The sequence below is a fragment of the Pollachius pollachius genome (assembly GCF_949987615.1).
Source record: "Pollachius pollachius genome assembly, chromosome: 18".
Taxonomy (NCBI): Eukaryota; Metazoa; Chordata; class Actinopteri; order Gadiformes; family Gadidae; genus Pollachius; species Pollachius pollachius.
Genome location: NC_136951.1, coordinates 9,777,440 through 9,786,076, shown reverse-complemented (window position 1 = coordinate 9,786,076; position 8,637 = coordinate 9,777,440). Strand labels below are relative to the sequence as shown.

The window sequence follows — 8,637 nt, the reverse complement described above, 5'->3', positions numbered from 1 at the left end:
CACAAACACACACACAAACACACACACAAACACACATGCCCACACACAAACACACACGCACACACACACACACACACACACACACACATAAACACACACACACACACACACAATAACACACACATGTGAAAACATGCACACACACACACACATCTGTGCACACACTTAAACGTGTGTGCACACATAAACACACACAAGCGCAATCCAGCCCGCCGAAAAAAAAAAAAAAAAATGTTTTTACGACAAAAAAGAAAGCGGTTGTAATCAAAGCACACACACGGCGGTGAGCAGCGCGGGCGCAGAATGTAAATCTGCTGAATATCTGGCCGGCGGTAACTGCACACCTATCATTAGCGCAGCGGCCGGGCCAGCCAACCAGAGCTCCCCTTTGTTGTCTTTGGTCGGGCCGGCAGGGGGAAAAGCAGCTGTCGCGAGAGAGTGTCGGGGCGGTTTGTTAAATGGGGTGGCCCTCTTATTCCTCCTCAGCCACCAGCGCTTTCCCTCCTCTACCCCCTCTCCCCATCCCATCCAATGATTGTTTCTGTCGTGCTAAGGGGGTTGAACAGCGCGAGGGGGATTTGGTTACTGTTATACTGTTAACTCAGTATGGTTATGATTTATGTTGTGGGGGGTGGGGGTGTCAGGTTTGTGGAGCGTGCGTCGGGTGGCGAAGTGATTGGGTGGTGGTGTGCTGGCAGTGTGGCAGCGATGCGGAGGCTTGGGGGATGTGGATGGAGGAGAGAAAGGGCGGAGTGGAAAGAAGACATCACTTGGGATTGGGGAACAGATGAAGAGTGGATGGGGTAGAGGAGAGAGGAGGGAGACGGGTGGAGATGTGGATATGTGTTGACTGCAGATAGAGCCTGAAACTTGGAGCTGTGGTACCAAGAGGTTTTATCAAGAATTGGTCTCTGAACAACTGAAGTTAACCACTCCTCTGGATTGGTCCATGTTTTCTTCGGAACCTATGGTAGATGAAGGATGCAATTTAAAACAAGTGAGAGCCAACAAAGAGACCGAAAATGCACAGGACTGTTTGAATTTTCCTTGTATACTTCCAGATAATACTTTCTAAAATAAATAGAAAAATAGATAATAGATAAAATCATTCTTCTGGTTTTGGACTGAAAGTGGCCCAGAAAAATCATGGTTATTAATACCTGTCTTATTATCTTAAAGTAAATACCAGACACTAATGTGAAAATTGGCAAGACCCCCAGGGCACGTTTAATTTACACTTTACATTTACAATTTAGACAACAGGTTAATAAATCTGTCAAGAGAGCGATAATATGCTAACACTCAGGATCCAAGTTCACTGTTATTACAATCCAATATCGGACAACTTTGGCACACAAACGCACAGAAAGCACTTATTTTTAGGATCTCGTCAAAATAATGAATGGGTGGTTGGGAAACAAAGGAATAATGATGAACAAAAGCAGAAAAACAATTCAAACCATAAGGTTAATCAGAGATAAAATGGAACTTTTCTCCTGTTTTTCCCGCTGCTTATAAATTTCTGCTAGCATGCTGTACTCCCCTTTACACCAATGCCAGGTTATGCCCTTAACTTAACTTAACTTTGTTTTCCCACAACATCGTCACATCCATTCGTCCTGAGTCACAAGACGCTAATTGTGAAATCGAATTATGTTCCTTACTTAATCCTAACCACATTTGCCACCGCCAGTTCACTTCCTGATTCCTGACGTATCACCGTGCACGATGCCCTCTAAGAACGGGATTGACCCGTCCCCCTTCCCTTGTTATGTCAGGGTTGCTCTCCCTTTTCCAAATGTTAGCTATTCTCAAAAAAGGTCAAGAAAAAGAAAAAAGATATGCAGAGTTACACAGCCTAAACGCTGGAAGGAATAGTCAGTGTTTCCCCGAATACGCAGTGTTTTGGAAATACAGCTGTTTGCCAGATGTATCTCTCTTTGGTAATCTATCAATAATTGTGGCTGTGTAATTGTTTTTTTTTTCTTCTTCCGATCTGGATGCTGTTAATTTTTTCGTCAGACTGCCTTTGTACCGCCCAGTTGAACTGGGTTTGTCCTGTCGGAGTTCTGCTGCCCCCACCTGACCTCAACCCCCTCCCAAAAAATGTTGTTTCCATCATGTGCTCTAGTACGTACACTCCATCTACTTCAGGAGTTCCCAAACTTTTTCATGCCAAAACCAGAGAGGATTAACATTTCTCCATGCATATCGTTCTTATAGTATTGTCCATGAGTGGCTTCAAACACACTAATGATTAAATGAAATAGACAAAGCCTGTCGGCATGTATGCGTATAAATATTGAAGAATTCCATTTTATTTTGGTCATCCGACAACCTACTTGGTACCCTGCTTAGCCCCACATAAGGGTCTCAACCCATAGTTTAGTAATCACATGATTAGTTTGGTAACCGCTGGTTAGTTCACACTGACTGACCAACCATTGGTTTGTTGACCACTGATTAGTTCACCAACCATTGGCTGTCTGGTTACCAAACAGACAACCTCCACTCACAAACGTACCTTGCGAGTGAATAAAGACTTCCGACGTTACATTCTTAAGTAATATCCCCCTAAGGAGGGTCCAAAGGCACCTCGTTTAAATCCAGTGTGCGCATTCCAGCGTGTGCAGTTGGTATAGGAATCCGTATGGAAGTCTCAATCCACTGTGAGTCGCTTTGGATGGAAGCATCTGCTCAACAACTAAATGGTGGAACCATCCAAACGCAAAGTCCAAAAACAAGAGCACAGACTTTTACGACTAACAATGAAAATGGTTAAACAAATTGAAAATAAGCAGTTGCTCTTAAATGTTCCTCTTCATGAGGGTCACTGGTTTCACTGTAGGTGAACAAAAATAAAACAATCTTTAAAACAGGAATGCGTTTGACAGACAGAAAAGGACTCCCCATTCACAAGGAAACCATCAGAGAACCTGAACAGAAAACAATGTCAAGACGGACTTGGAAGCGGAACGGGAGAAAAAAGAGCCGTTCCCCAAACCCCGGTTCTCTATGAGCACATTAAACCGTTGAGAAACATCCCCAAAAGACTCATTCGGCTTAATCAAAATAACATATGGTCACTTGACAACGTACAAACGTGCCAAATTAAAGGCAATTCTTTTTAGCCGTGAAGTGTTAATGGCTGTGGAAAGAAAAGCAAGAAACATAAAAAAAGAGTAGCGCACTCTTGCTACTGTATCACTCAAACCAGCTTTAGCGGTAGCCCGTTTTTTCATTATTTGTGACCTTTCTATTGCTGTGTTTTTAATGACAGCTATATATCAAAGTGCTGGCCGATGACGACAGTCTGGGGCCTCTCGGCTGGGGCGGCGGCGAGGAGGCAGCTACTTTCTGAGCGCTGCAAAGCGGCCAAAATGTACTTGAACGATTTCTCCTTTTCCCGCTCGAAACCCCTTTTTTTTTCTTGTATTTCTTCCTTCGCCTCTGACCACTTTGCACAAACACACACGCACACACACACATGCAGACACACATACATGCAGACATACGGACACATGCAGGCAGGCACGTAGACAAACACATAAACACACACACACGTTTCAGGCACAGAGATGCATAGACACCACACACACACACACACGCACGCACACACACACACACACACATCCACACACACACACACACACACACACACACACACACACACACACACACGCACACACACACGCACACACACACACACACACACACACACACACACACACACATAAACACACACTAATGCCCATAGACATACACACAAAAACACACATGCACAGAGACACACACACACACAATCACAGGATTGTGGGGCAGAACCATAGGGGATTGAACTGTACTACTGGTATCTCTGTGGAGAGAGAGAGTGTATGTGTGTGGTGTGTGTGCGTGTGTGTGTGTGTGTGTGTGTGTGTGTGTGTGTGTGTGTGTGTGTGTGTGCATGTGTGTTGGGGGGGTCTGGAACAATATGTTCCTACCCACTTAACGCACCACGGAGTGCACGAGCCAAAGCTCAACCTGCTCTCTTGGGGGAGGGCTGATGTGTAAGGTTGGGAAGGGAGAGAGTGTGGGGAGAGGTACCCCCCCCCCCCACAGTACATATATGCTATGTACTGTGTGGAGAACGGAGAAATTGTGTGTGTGTGTGTGTGAGTCTGTGTTTACCTGGTACTGGGATGGCCCTTTGTGTTAGTTTGTTACCTTTACTATCTGCTGGTGTTTAGCCGTTGGCTCCCACACTGTTATCACATGATATCACAAGACACCATTGAGCAGGGCGTCAAAGGCCGTCTTTATCCAGATTTCGCTGGAATATTGAAATAATGTTAGCAACACAACCATGCTGTGAAAAACACACGCACACACTCAACACATTCCCACAAGAAAGTGTTCATGCATCATGATTATGGATGGAACCTATTCATGCTTGACGCTATTGCATGAGTACACGACACACGGGCACACGTACACAAACACACACACACACACACACATACGCGGCAACATGTATGTTTTGTACACACAAAAACAAAAAGTCATAAAAAATTAACTTGTGGGGAAAATAGCAAAGCTATGGCACAACTGCAGGCAGAGGAAGTGCACGTTTCCCGTGCGCACTCCCTCAGTAAACCGCACAGACCTCAGCAGGCCAGTGACATAAGCGTGTGGTAACGTTTAAAAAGCAACTTCGGGAACGCCGCTGTTATTTTCTCCTTGTTTTTTCATTTTTCTTATTTATTAATTATTTATTCCGCACGTCGATTATTATTCCACTTCTAAGCGGAACATGTTTACTTCGGTGAGTGTCGTGTTTTACGTTGTTTTTCTTTCACTGTCACTGTTTACCTCTCCAGCCCCCCCCCCCCCCCATGACCGGTGATATTTCAGAGCTGTTAAAAATCGTAAAAACAAATGTTTGGGAGGCTGATTTTATTTGAGCCGTAACAACCCATCCCGGCCGACTCTGACTGACGAGCGCACGTGTGGACACACACACACACACACACACACACACACACACACACACACACACACACACACACACACACACGCGCACACACACACACACACACACTCACCGCAGACCCATTTGGGATCAAACCCCACATCCTTAAACGCTCCAACCACCTCCACCCCTTTCCCCCCCCCCTCCCTGCGGTCTGCATCTTAAAAAAAAAATATATACGAAAAAAATAAGATTTACCACCGTGCGGCGTCTCGCAGGATATGACATCACGTCAGAGGTAAGCTAGGATAAGTGGGCCTTCCGCACCGCCTGCGTTCACTTACCTCGCTCGCCCGCCCTCGCTCACTCACTCGCTCGCTCGCCCACAGGTTTTCAGCTGCCCGTCCGCTGTTATTGTTGTTGTTATGGACCAGCGGCATATGTGTTTGTGTGTCAGTGCGTGTGCGAGGTGTTAATGGGGGTATTAGTGGCAGGCGCTTGGGGCCGGTTAGGGGGAGGGGAGGGTGTGTGGGGGTTTCCGGACGTTACCTCAGACGACTACCTCTCACCCACGTCCCCGTAGAGTGGGGCGGCCAAAGCGCTTCAAACTCCATTAGTGTGTGTGTGTCTCTCTCTCTCTGACTCTCTGCTACAGTCTGTGGGGGTGAAGCCTTTATGATGCCCCCCCCCCCGATGCCTGTTACGCAGGGCTCCCCTCACCCCCAAAAAATAACACTCCCGCCATTTTTTTTATAAGGCATGAGGGGAAACGAGAGAAGAAATACAGAATATATTAACACAGAATAAAATAACGAAGAGGAGAGAGCCGGGGTGCTAATGACTGCACGGCTGTTGACTCACACACACACACACACACACACACACACACACACACACACACACCTTGGCTGGCGCGTGGAGTGTGTGTGCGGAGTGTGCGGACCCTGGGGGCGGTGGAACCCGAAACGTAACCGATAATTAATAACTTCAGAGCCATGTCGGAAGTGTGTGGGGATGGATTGTAGTTTGGATTTCACACGGCGCAGTTCACCTCCGCTGTGCCGCTGTGGTCTCTGATCTGCGGGGCGGGGAGGGGGGCGTCCTGACGCCGGGCGCGGTTGACTGAGAAGCGGCAAAACACGACGGAGAAGGCGGAGATCGCCAAAGATTGAGCTATCGGACATGCTCCTGTTTACATGTTGCTATTGCAAACAAACAAAGCAGTCACGTCAGCTGCATGGCCCCCCCTCCCTCTCTCAAACAAACACACACACACACACACACACACACTACAGTGGGTATGTGTTTGTGTGTTTTACATGGCACAGATTTATACTCATGTTTTTATTTTCTGTTGCTTTGTGTTTCTTATCCTTTCAATGAATGTTGTACGGGTCATAGATGGTTAAATAAATGGTTTTAGGCTAGGGGAGTTGGAGTTCTCTCTCTCTCTCTCACTCTCTCTCACTCTCTCTCTCTCTCTCACTCTCTCTCTCTCACTCTCTCTCACTCTCTCTCTCTCTCTCACACTCTCTCGACTGCTCTTGTGTTATCTGCTCCTTTTAAACGACATCTCTGTCACTCTCTTCCTCTCCTTTCCTTTTATCTTGTGGGGTATCTGCGTGTGTTTGTGTGTGTGTGTGTATTCGTGTGTGTGTGTGTGTGTGTGTGTCTGCAGACCAGAGTTTGGGTCTGCCAGTCTGACAGCTGGTCTCAATTTACAGTGTATTGTGTGTCTGTGTATGGCGTGTGTGTGCGTGTACTGCATGCGTAGTGGGGGTATGTTTTGAGCTCAGAGGTCAAAACAATCTTTATTTAGCAGATATTGTTTGTAAGGACACGTTGTGTACACTTAGCGGCCATTTTTGTCCATGCGTTGTTGTAATATCCGGCTTAAAGACAAGCGTTGAAGTTTGATTGTTTTACGAAAGCAAACAACAACACTGGATGTATTTCACTACGTCGGCCGAATTGTCGACGGCAGACAATTACGTCATTTAACGAGAAACCGTAAAACGTATACTTTAAACATTCACGTCGCTCCTCCAAAAAAAAATGATAAAAAATATATAACAATAAAAAAAAACTCCCATGCCACCTTGCTTTCCAGCAGAGAAGATTCAAAATAAAAGTCTGCGCTCCATATTTTTGTGAACCCCCCACCCCCCTGCCGGGGTGAAGCGGTGGCAATCAAGCAACCTTCTTGACAACGCAATGTGGTGTTCTTTTTTTAACATCCATAGCAGAATGCGCAAAACGGGAACAGGAAAAATAGCGGGAAACGTTTTCGTACATTTTGAAGATCTTCCCAATCTTCCCCCATTGTTTTCTCCTCTTCTTCACCACTCTCCATTCATTGAGCGGGAAAACCTCTGTTATGTGGCGATTTGTTGTTGGCCTTTCTGAATCATGGGATGTATTTTTCCCCCGTGTGTGTGTGTGTGTTGCTAAGTTTGACTCGCGCTTGGCTCCGACCACCGCGGTTTTGTGAACAGTTATGCAAGGTCCCTGCTTGTAGGCCTCACCAACAGCACACACACACACACACACACACACACACACACACACACACACACACACACACACACACACACACACACACACACACACACACACACACACACACACAGGAGAAAAATACAGCCCATGAATCAGAAAGGCCAACAAGAAATGGCCACATAAAATAGGTTTTTTCACAGATATGGTTACAGACACACTCCAAAACACATTCACCCACGCAAAATATTTGGTTTAATCAATTTGCCTATATTGATCACATTTCGGGAAATGTGATCGTACACACACACACACAAGATTGTATTCATGTGTGTTTTTTGTACAGGAGAATATGTTTAGGCTTACAGTTCTACGGACACTGGCAGACACACACTCACATGTGTTTGTGTGTGTGGGAGTACCAAGCACTCCCACACACACAAACACAAACACACGCTTAGAAATACACACACGCACACACACACACACACACACACGCGTTTCCACTCCCAACCAGCCCTTTTCACAACCAACCAGCTATGTTAAAGTCTGAATGTGTTACGTTATGTCAACGTAACACAAGGTAATTATGTCAAATTACCTTGGCATATCTGTAGTCAATGAGGATTGATAGTGATTTAAACTGATATACAATTGTTATATACTACAAATAGATGCTGGCCAGACCGTAAGTCTCTCTTTGCTGACAAGAATAATAGTATCAACACTGCCCAAACCCCAGCCAGCCAAGCCGAGCTACGCTGGTTGGTGTCACACGGTTGCACAGCCAGGAGAATGGACGGTACAATGTAGCTCCGTTCATTGGGATTCTGAAAGTCTCCCACCAATAGATTGGGAGGAACTAAATAATACCTATAACAACTTTAATGAGAAAATCTCAAATTCTTTTGGAGGAGAGTGGACTCCCGCCTTGGGTTTTCTGGCATTCCACTTCCTGTGCGTCTTAAACTACTTCCTGTTGCACGTTGCTTGTGCGGTACTCTCAAAACTGTATATTTTATTTAAATTAGCAAAAGGTAATTTTCTTCGAATTTAAGGGCTTGAAATGATTTTTATAAATGTATGAGACCCGTACATTCATTTATTCCTCAAAATTAATGTTTGCTCGCTCACACCATCGCGAGTTAGAAAAGCACACGGTGGTGGGATGGGGGGGCAGGGGGTAAAGA

At 45.7% G+C, this 8,637-nt stretch overlaps 1 protein-coding gene across 1 annotated transcript in view; it reads left to right on the top strand.

Annotated features, from left to right (window-relative positions):
• The window catches only part of pappaa (pregnancy-associated plasma protein A, pappalysin 1a), a 96,706-nt gene that overhangs the window by 43,348 nt on the left and 44,721 nt on the right, over positions 1-8,637 (top strand). The gene's annotated exons all lie outside the window — the stretch shown is intronic.